The sequence below is a fragment of the Rhyacophila brunnea genome, unplaced genomic scaffold (assembly GCF_057557595.1).
Source record: "Rhyacophila brunnea isolate RB1 unplaced genomic scaffold, BYU_Rbru_1.0 scaffold_9, whole genome shotgun sequence".
In the NCBI taxonomy this organism is placed as follows: domain Eukaryota; kingdom Metazoa; phylum Arthropoda; class Insecta; order Trichoptera; family Rhyacophilidae; genus Rhyacophila; species Rhyacophila brunnea.
In genome coordinates, this window is record NW_028233361.1 from 19,562,365 (window position 1) to 19,574,689 (window position 12,325).

The 12,325-nt window shown below is 29.0% G+C and overlaps 1 protein-coding gene across 1 annotated transcript in view; it reads left to right on the forward strand.

Moving 5' to 3' along the window:
• Window positions 1-12,325, forward strand: part of unc-13-4A (BAI1 associated protein 3) — a 218,672-nt gene that overhangs the window by 20,516 nt on the left and 185,831 nt on the right. The gene's annotated exons all lie outside the window — the stretch shown is intronic.

Genomic DNA, 12,325 nt, shown 5'->3' on the forward strand with positions numbered 1-12,325 from the left:
ACATGACATGGCGAATGGCTTTGCTTTAAATATTTGTCTGTATCTGTTGATGTAATATTAAATATACCATTTATTTTCGTTAACTTTTTTGTATTCCATTTATTATTTAAATTAAAATTACGTATTGTTAATTTCCTAGAATTTCGCATTAACTTTCATTTTAAATTTACGTGGCAACATGACAGAGAAATTGAATCAGATTAAAAGGATTTTTTTCCAAGTACGATCTTAATAAGATTATAATATGGGTCTCCACAGAGTAGAGGTTTGTTTTAATATTTTTTTTACGAGAAACGGATGTCAGCCACTTGTGTGTGGGTGATGGGTTTTAAAGAGCTACCAGACTGGATTGACTATCTGAGAATATGTTAACATAGTTGTATCTGTGGAACTTTGATCTTTTCAGTGTCCACTCGAGAGATTCTCTGATAGCCAATATTTCTGCTTGAAAAACAGTGCAGTAGCTTTCGAGCTTAAATTTTCGGGGGGTTATTAATGTTCCATTTTCGTAGGCTACAAAAGCTGCCCCTACTTTGTCATCGATTAAACTACCGTCTGTGTAGATCTCCAATCCTGTGATGTGGTATTTTATTTTAGTGTCTTTGTCAAGTGTTCCTATGTGTTCTATGTTTTCTAGATGTCTGATACCAGGATGTGAAAGTTGTGTGTAGTGTATTTTGTTTTCGTATGTTCTGTCTGTAGGTAAGTGTTGGGGAAGTATGTGGCTTGTTTTAACTTGGTATATTCCTGTAAGTTCTTGTATTTTTATATCTATTGGCACTATGCCTGCCAGGACTTGTGCTGACGTTGAATTGACCTTTGTGGCAACCAGGTCAGACCAAGTCCGATCGGTCCAACAGCTGATTGGACTGACTCGAGAAGCTCTTCACTTGTATGAGGTCTACATTAAAAAATATTGTCTAAACACTAATTCTACAATACTATCAAAAACATTCTACAGTCTACTTTTCCGTAAGATACCATTCTACATTCATTATAATATTCATATTTTTATCACATTTATGTGATCCACTAAAATGTTCGTGCTGGTTAGTTAAAAAAACTATTGTTCGGACTATTGTGTATTAAAAAATGGCGTAATAGTTATTGTTACAGACACGCAAAGACGTTATAAAAATACCTTTTGTACTAAACATACGTTTTATGCTAGCCATAAATTTTCACTATAAATACTGAATTTTTGCCATGTGAGAAAAATATTTGACACCATAATATGTAAAGGAATTCTAGCTATTTATAATGTATCTTGTATTTTGCACTTTGTTGAAAATAATATTAATATGATTATAAAATTGGGTTACTATATACATTCATTAGATTTAAATGTTATTTACTTTCAGTATGGTACGAAATAATCATGCCAAATAGAACATGATGTAAGGAAATTTGAAATAAAATCACAATTTTCCCTCCAATGTGGTCGGTATCTAAACATACTATGTGCGATCGTTTTTTTTCTAGAATACAAATGTATGGAAACTAGAAGGTGAAATATATTGTATGCATATTATGTATGTGTATTATATATTGAATGAAAATTTATATAATGACATTCGGCTTAAATGCTAGAATAATTAACCCAAACGGCGGAAAACAAGCGACCTCTCAACTTTAGTAGATTTTAATAATATGTTATATTTTTTTATGAATTTATATAGGTACCTACCTATTTAAATACATAAACTATTTAAATATATATAAAAAAACAAATGAACAAGGTTGCTGTTATTCGCATTACCTACGCACTAAACCAAATGGTTATTAATAAATTCATTTAAACATGAATATTGGAAATTATGGTAGATCCTTAAAATAATTGGGATCATTTTGCAAAGTAGGTATGACAAAATATTTATTGAATAGTTTTAGAAGATATTCTGGTCGCCCATTTGGAAGAATTTATTTATTATTATTATATACTAGCTGAAGTACCCGGCTTCGCACAGAGTCGCTTTGTGGTTATATTTATCTTACATATTTAAAAAATATTAACAGGGAATTATTTTTTTAATATTAAAATATCTGTGTAATACAATATGGCAATATGGAAATAATTCTAATAAGAGTAAAGGTCAAACATAAGAACACTAAATTAAAATCGAATCCAAAATATGAAAACGTTCTTAATGTTATTAATATGTAGTAAAAAAAAAATCAAAATTGGATGGAACAAACAAACAACAAACTTTGTATTTTATATAATAATAATTTAAAAACCTTCGCAGGTGTGCGCACAGCAACTGACAAAAGTTTCATCGCAATCGGATGAATGGTATAGGAACGCATACGAATAGTAGAAGAAGATGATTTTCTAATTCAGAAATCTTCGTGGACATGCGCATGTCAACTCACCAAAGTTTCATTGCAATCGGATTAATGGTATAGGAAGGCATACAAATAGAAGAAGAAGATGATAATTGTACTAATTCAAAAACCTTTGCGGGCGTGCGCACAACAACTGGTCAAAATTTCATCACAATCGGATGAATGGTATAGGAACGCATACAAATAGAAGAAGAATAAGAAGGTTGTACTAATTCAGAAACCTTTGCGAGCAAGGGCAAGAGCACAACACGTTTTGATCAAAATTTCATTGTAATCGGATGAATGGTATAGGAACGCATACGAATAGAAGAAGAAGATGATTTTCTAATTCAGAAATCTTTGTGGGCATGCGCATGACAACTCACCAAAGTTTCATTGCAATCGGATGAATGGTGTAGGTACGCATTCGAATAGTAGAAGAAGACGATTTTCTAATTCAGAAATCTTTGTGGGCATGCGCATGACAACTCACCAAAGTTTCATTGCAATCGGATGAATGGTGTAGGTACGCATTCGAATAGAAAAAGAAGATGATAGTTGTACTAATTCAGAAACCTTTGCAGGCGTGCGCACGACAACTCACCAAAGTTTCATTGCAATCGGATGAATGGTATAGGAACGCATACGAATAGAAGAAGAATAAGAAGGTTGTACTAATTCAGAAACCTTTGCGGGCTTGCGCACAACAACTGGTCAAAATTTCATCGCAATCGGATGAATGGTATAAGAACGCAAATAAATAGAAGAAGATAGAATAGAAGAAAAAGAAAATAGTTGTATCAATTCAGAAACATTTGCGGCGTGAGCACAACACTTGACCAAAATTTCATCGCAATCGGATGAATGGTATAGGAACGCATACAGGACAGACACACAGACAGACAGACATTCATTTTTATATATTAGTATAGCCTTTACTCTTTGCGTAAGTGCAAGCAATAAGTTTACAAAGTTTTATCGCAATCGGATGAACCGTATGGCAGCGCATAAAATACGAACAAACAAACAAACAAACAAACAAACAAATATTATTTTTATATATTAGATTATTATCTATATTATAGTGGTATAAAATTTTATCTTGGAGCAATATTTTCTGTTATTTTACATGAGGCACATTCCTAAATTATAACAAAAAGCCCCATTAATTAACAATTATTTAGATTTTCCTGCATCATTAGTAGGGATTTTTTAGTGATATATTTAGTTTAAGCATACCTATATTATGTTTTAAAGGGACAGTTGGACAGTTTATAGAGGAGACTCATCAAGGCTTTAAAGTTAACAATAATTATGATAATTTTTGTGTTGTTTTTATCATGGTAAACAATTAAGTACGTAACGACATTTCTAAGATTTTATGTTTTCATTTTACTTTACTCATATACTTAATATATTTATAATATTTTTTTTTACAAATAATCCAGACTATTTAAAATATCTATAATATTTTTAAATATAAATTTTTATCTTTATAATTTATTTCATTTAATAGGTACACCTTCATCTAGACGAGGTGTCTAATATGTAAAACTATTATATACATACAAGTTATTGTTCCAGGAATATCGAATAAACGATATAATTTAATAATGAGAACCTATTAATTACGTAACCATTACGATATTATTTTGAACCAATTACTCAGTTGTTCGTATTGTATTTTAAGCTTTTAACCCGATTTCACCCATTACACACGGATAGCCAAGAAACTTTATAGTATAATAATACTCTTTGTACTATTAACCACAGCTAGAATATAGAATGGTCTGTGTTTAACTTATAACAAAGTATTCAACAGTATGACACATAGGCAAATTAAATAGTATATTACTACATACAGCATAATATGGCAATTTATTTATTTTTGGCCAAATAAATAATTATAAAGTTATCAATATAATTATATCATTTTAAATGTGCAATTTGTGTTGTGATCTTAAATGATTAATATCTAATTTGGTTAACAATTTTGGAATCTCGCTTGATTTAGTTCTGCGGTTGTTATCATTTTTTTTTTCTTATTATCTCTTTAATGATAAAATATTTGAAGAGATACATAATGACTCTTTGTTCATTTTTATTGTGAACAAAAAAGTTAGAGTACAAATTGCCATAGTCTGTAAAATTGAGTTATGATTGATTTTTCTAATCAATGCCTAGAGTAGCTGCAATATGTTGTTACAAAGGCCATTTGCTACTATTTAAAAAAAAAAACCGATATGCCACGATAAAAGGAATGTAATTCATGTCACTATGACATTTTTGTTGGTTACCAGAGAACCGAAGAACACAAAAATCTAATCCGAAAACTCTAAGATGTATTCATTGATTTGAAGATCCTAGGGATTACATTATGTAAATTAGATTTGGTTATTATAAACACTACAAATTTTCGGAATGGAAAAATCTGTTCGCTGTCTTATAGTATGCATTTTTATCTTCAATAACTATAATATGCACAACAGAACAAGTACAACTTTTCCAAAATCAATACATAACACCGTAAACCAGGATAGAAATTTCCTTTTTCCACGCGTTCATTATTCCGCATCCTTATTATTTTTCATTTTCCCATAACGCAAAAAGCACCTGCGATAAAGCACAAAGGAAAATGTGCTAAATTTGGAAGGCTCTCGCGAATTTCCACGACATCGTTTTCAACTAATGAATTAATTTTCAAAGAGAACCTACAAACCATGGGATGCGATGTGCAAAAGAAAGAAACCTACACCGGATGTGGATAAGTACATAATACTGGAAGCGACTTTCTTTTCAAAGATTTTTTTATCATAATCATTGTGCTATAAGAATAAAATTTACATGGCCTTTTGATTACTTTTAACATAATATTATTACATGCCAAAATTAATAATTATAGCAATTACTCTACTCGTTATGCTATTTTTCAGCATAATTTGAGTAATAATAAATCATTTACACTCATTATAATATAATATATTTTTTTTGCGTTCCAGTCATTTTCTGACACAATAATTATATAAATACATGTTTTAAACATTTACTTGCAGTACTTACTTACTAATTGTAGAGTATAAAGATTAAACAACCTAAAATGTATATTTTTTAAATAAACTTTTTTTTTAATGTATAATATACAATATTTAAAAATATGGCATGATTTATTGAACATACAATATTTAGAACACAATATGAGAAACATACATATTAAAATAAGGGTCCTGCCTGGCACAAATATTTTTTCAAATATAATATTTTCTGGTAGCTATGTTTATGAAGTATTTCAAATTAGGCATCTATCGATGATTCAAAACACAGATATAAAAAACGAGTTTTTGAAAAAGTCGATATAAAATCTGAATATTTACGACGAGTTCTCTTTTCATTGGCATAAGTGAACAATTGCTAGATTTTAAATCATGACTACTCACAATCAATAATATATTTTTTATAAATTATACTGAAAAAAAATTAAAGGCCATCCATAGACTGAAACCGTATGCGATTTAGAACCGTGTGCATTACTAAACTTATGATTTCTGTTCATGAAAATATATTTTATTATTTGATGGAGGACGATCCATAACTCGTCACTACTCCACTCGAGTTCAGTCACTCCTCACTCGTTACTCGACACAGTCATCACTCACTTGACTCACTTGACAACCGTCACTCTCAGAATTATCGTTAACAGTAGATCTCTAGTCGTCGCTACAGTATCGCGGCTCGGTTTGAGCACAATCTTTACTCCTACCATTGTAACTCTTTGTAATCTACATCCATATACACTGCTGCTGCCATTATCATATCATCACCTCTGCCTCATCAGTCCCCAAAAATATGTTACTGCATATTGCAAACTATATTATTAGATATTAATCACTATTTTTAAGTATATCTATTCTATAATTTTTAGCAGTTTATCTACATAATATATCAGGCGGTTTTTGCCGTTGGGCCACACTGGCCAGTGTACAAACAAATGGAAAAAGTATGTTTAGTAGTAGTTACGAAGTCCACTTTAATTCGCATGAGATTATTAATTCATCCATAAAATTAAATGTCTGCCATCTCTATTAAAGGTAATGTGCAACTTTGTGATTCTGTCTGGCATATTTTTAAGATTATTTTCAATTTTACGGCGTATTCACAGATAAAATCGTATGGTGATGCTTAAGGTAGCTTTTAAGGGGGCTCACATTCATAATACGACTGGTGATAATATCTAACAGCGTGTTTGACACGCTATTAATTTTTTCAGCGTCACTTTATTTTATATGTACGTATAAGCTTTTGAGTACACGGTTGAAACGTAAGTAATATTCTACGTAGAATTTTTCTCTAATTTACAATGAAAGAACAGTAACGCCATAGATAAAAGTTAATAACGAATATGATGGTTTTTTATCGTTTATTTTATTGTGTACTTCAACTCAATGTTGAGATAGATGGAAGGTTAATTGAAAAAATACTTAATAAAATTTGAATATCAATGTACCTAGTTATATCTCTATTTCATATACAAGACGATAATATATATGGGAGTAGAGATTGCAATTATTCCGGTATTTTAAAATCAGTATCCCAGTATTTTTTCATACCGAAATACCGGTTTTAAAAATCAGATAAAACCAATATAGAAGGTTTAACATGACTGTATTTTTGTCGAGTTACGCGATGTCTGGTTTATTTCTGTAAATTTATATATTATAATATATACTTTTTTTTCATATATTTTAGGAATACCGGTATACAATAGGACACACCAAAATATCGGCATTAGTATTTTTATTCGGTATTAAAATCCCTATATGGGAGGTATCTTTATCTTCTATCTTAGAATTTGTTATTAAATAAACCCGAAAAATCTTAAAGAAACTTCTTGTTCTTTAAAAATGGAAACTTTATAATATATTATAAACGTAGTATAAAAGAGATATCTAATCACTAAATCAGCTGAAAGTCACGGAAGAAGAAATACTACAGATTTATTTTGTAGCAAACTTGACATTAATTTGTTTTTTCGAGATATATTTTTTAAAGCCAGACTAAGATATAATGACCCTGTGATACTATGACAACCCAAAAATAAGGTTTTTTTACACAATTCATAATAAGATACATACCTATTAGAAAAATTCTTTAACCATCTAGGATTCTAATATACATATTATATCGTTTGCGGGGTGTATGCTTTAACAATTACGATAACAACTCTGAAGTCATAAGTTTTTTTAACAGATGAAACTTTTCAACGTTATGTATTTTTGATGAAACATGTTTCATTTCTAAATTTTGGATATTATTCAGTCGTAAGTGACGGAAGAGGCGATAATGAAGAGGCCAAGCCTACCCCATGCCAATGCGCTACAAATGATGATAAAGATCATAACTCTACTACGTAAGTAGACATCCAAATCACTTATATAAATATTTCAGTCGTACCTATAATTGCTAACGGATACAATATCTTTTAGATTAAAAGAGACCCAGAAATTACTTAATTATGCCATCATACTCATAAAATAAATACCACTAATGATTAGATGGTTAGGAGGCTCTAGCTCGAAAAAAAAATGGTATGAAAATGCACATAATTCTACAAATAATACATTAATAAAGTGACGAAAATAGTTATAGGTAATCAAATAAGATGTAGAAGTAACCATATTCTTATGTAGAGATAAAGCATAAATGCACTGCAAACGGCTCCACCAGAAGGAATAATTAATATAATATTACCATGTTATGATTCAATTTGAACAATGAGTTTATCAAGTATGTGTACCAACCACGTTTCATAAAGCATTTTTTTATTGTGACTGGTGAATACAAAGTGATACTCATTTTACGAAGTTTTCAACATCAGTTTTTATATTAAATACTTCTTTACTCTCTACTAATTAATACTAAGGTTTTCACGTTAATTTATTGTATTGATTTGGTATATAAACAAGAAATTAATAACAATAACGCCAATATCCGTTTTAGTAAATGTTCTTTTCTAATATTTATAACTTCTGTAAAAAAGTATTTCTAAATGTTATTTTTATGCAAATATTATTTATCATTTGATTTATAAATTATACCCTTAAAAGAGAAATAAGACATTCTTAATAACTTGTCAATATTATTTTTAAAAAAAATCGATACTGCCGTTTTTTGTTTCTAGAGCCCTCAAGTATATTCTCTGTCAGTGTCTTTGCCAATGATGCTGAAAAGTGAAACCCGAGTCCCAAAAAAATACTCATATTGTAAAATATAGAAGTAAACTTAAATCATATTTTTGTTTTGTTAAAAACTATAAAAAACAAACAATTACCCAACCACAACATCATTTTGACAAAAATTTGAGTTAATTCTGTTAATTTTATGCAGACAGAATTAATTTCAAAGTAAGTTATAAGTTCTAATGTACAAAACTGGAAATGATTCACCATTTCATGAAAACATTTTGACGATTTAACAAAAGTTTTAATCGTCATTTATTACACCCCTGACACCCACCCCTATTAAACTATTATACGACTTACTGTATATTTTTCGAAAAAAAAACTCTCATTACGAGGCATAATGGTAGCATTTAATAGTACTTTGAATGGAAAAGTTTCTTTTGAATGGTACTTATCAACTTGTTTCACGTTGGAATATTATAATTTTGGCGAAATGTTTTCGAAGAGATGAAACGTAAAATGTGACATGGCAAATGGAATTATTATTACGAGTGGGGAAGGAATTTGTAAAGCATAGGTACTTCTTCTTACTCGCATATTAACTTAACTTGCGAGAATCTCATTTCAATTACTATGATGAATTGGATTTAACTTTTCATTGTATGAAATTCAGCTCAAATTATTCTGTTATATATTAAAAAAAAACAGGTAATTGGTCTGGTAATCTAATAAGCAGTATTTTTTATATTAAATACTGAATACACACAAGATTTAAGTATTTAAAATTCTTATTATTGATAATAATAATAAAATAATTAGATTTTTCATAAATTAAATAACATATACCTACTTATGCAATGATTCATATTATTTTCATAAACCTCAAAAACATACGTAGTAAAATAATTACAAGATAAAAAGAACTTTTTATATACAACGTTTTTAAATTTTCTTTTAAATTATTATGCTTAATATGCTCAAACTTGTACTTAATATGAAGTAAATAAAAAACAAACAAACAAATATAGAATACTAAAATGTCATTTTGATTTCCATAGTAACGCACGTATATATTAATAATTTAGTTGCTAGGACCACCCACTTAGCAGTCGATAATAGTGGATTGGATTAGGATTTCTTTCGAAATAACTTTTCATACAAAACAGAATTAACTGAAAATTAATTCAATTCCACTTAAAGATGGCTAAAAGTATTAAAAGAATGCATTGGCATCGTGTTCTGATATATTATAAAAGTTTCAAATGTCTAGCTAGTCGGAAAGTAAGTTAAAAATCGATTGCAAGATTTCTACTGGATAAACAACCACCGGACAAATAAGAATACGAGCTAATAAATACGTTGTAAAAAATGAATTGAACCAAGTGGGATTCTAACTCACATATTTCACTATCCGGGTGAATGGTCTTATTTTTTAGACTACCGACCCGTCTTTGAGTCATGCTAATTAATGCTAACAAATACGTTATCCGAGGTGTTATAAATATCTCAATATAAGGGCAATCAGCTTTATAAATATATTATTATGTATGGCGTCCAAAGAAACGGAAAGAAAAAATGAACTTTTTCGATTTGAATTTTTCCAAATCAATATGATAGATAACGATTGGATATAGGTGCGCCATTTTTTATCTACACCTCACCTTACCACACCACCGCTACCATTTGAACACTTTTCAAAATCGTGATAAATTTATTATTCAAGGTGCGTTACTTTTGAAAAAAAAATAGGTATGTATTACAGTTTCAGCTTCAGGTATATAATCAGGTTTTCACGATGTGTATTGTCAAAGTTGATAATATTAATAAAATTGTTGATGAGAAATAATCAATCACCTGTACTGAACAATTAGTATATTTGATATAGGCACTTCTAGCACTAGGCCTCAGATATAAAACTTCGGAACCTGATATATCGGAGTAAAAATTTGTATTGGTACAGGATTTTTTTAGTTATAACCGTATAAATACAGACAGATAATTTAGACGGTATAGCATCTGGTTATTATTAAATTATTTTCTTGAATAGAACCAATTTTCATATACTGAAGACCCACAGTGAGTTCTAGTGTTGACGATGAAGATAATTCTGATTGGATTTTAGAATTTTAGCGATATGGGATTTTTACAGAATTTTTGGCAAAAGTATAATATATCTAATCCTTAAAAAATATGTAGTAGCTTGCTGAAATTATTCAATATTACAGTGACTATGTAAAGTAATACCTTTAATATAATATATGGTTTTATACTTGTGATTACACAAGACTTCTTTATTTAAAAACTCATGTTGGCCTTGAACTCTTAAGCACAGTTCTTCGAAACCTCATATTGTTGGCCAATATTAAATCTTTATTTCCTTTACCTTGTCGTTTCTTAATCTTGCCTACCAATATCAACAACGTTATCTGACATTTTTTATAATACGATATCTCGGACAATTTAAAGAATAAGTTGAATATTCCAAATTTAGTTGAGATATAGATAAAGGAAACGTTTTTAGGTATTTTGAATTATGAAAGGGAACTAGTTTAAAATATTCCGAACATCAATTTGCTCAAGAGAACCAAGTTAAATTAGGTGTTGTTTCTATTTTGTTTACATTAAGTATTTTCTTTTTGCTTAACGGAAAAAATATTTTCGACGTCTATGGAAAAGAAACTAACTCCAAAGTACCTTTCATAGTATCAAATTAAGTATCATAAGTAGTAAATGGTTTTGAGCAGTCTTTTTATTGAATCATTAAAAACATAAAAATATTTTTTTTGCACTTGGTCGTTTTATGATAAATAAATAGTTTGTTCTTTTATGCAAAAAAGTTTCAAGTGATCGTTTGTATGGAAAATGTTATAAAGTGAAAAGGAACCAACTGTATTATTGATAAATGTCTTAAATATATATCTCCATTTAAAATTCTTTTACTGGTAATGTACATAATATGATAATAATAGTCACATTATTTAATAGTTTTCATGTTCACAACATTTATATAAAGTATCTTAAAACATCTACAGACTTTGAAGCTCAATATCTCCATTTAACAAATTTTCAGTTGGGTCTTTTATGTTTATCTCAATCTAATGATAACAGAAATTTGCATACAAAATTTTCTACAACTCAATCTTCTTCGTCTGTTGAAAAGTTTTGATTTATAACAGATTTACGTTCCTTTTAATTATTTTACTCAGAGATACGCAATTATTTGATACTTGCTGTTCGTAAACAGAAATATCATATTATTAAATAAATAATTAATATTTGATACTCAATTAATTAGTCTCATATATGACATATTAGTAACAACACCTATTGTTATAAATTCGTTTGGACCAAATGATTGATTACTGTTATGTATCATCGTATAGATAGATAATTAGCGCATGTCCATTACGAAACTAATTAGCGACATGGCTCTTTTATTAAACTAGTTTAGTTTATATCAAATATTATTGTGAAAAGCGTAAACATATTCGGCTTAAAATATATATTGTATACTAATGTGGTTTGATTTTGGTGTGTGGAAATGAACGTTGTGAATTAAAATAACAACTGCTTTCATATTTAATGAATTTTCATAATTATTTTCAATCATGATAATTAATTAGTGAAATAACTTTTGGTAGGTAGGTATTTTAATATCAATTACGCAATAGTTTAGCGAATTGTAAAATATTGTTAAATAAAATATAAATGTAAAATTAGAATTATAAAATTAGTTATTTAACTCTTTGTTACGTTATATTCGCTATATTCGCTAACTATCGAATGATCCTAATTTGAAAAAAATAAGAAGCCAAAATCTTTCC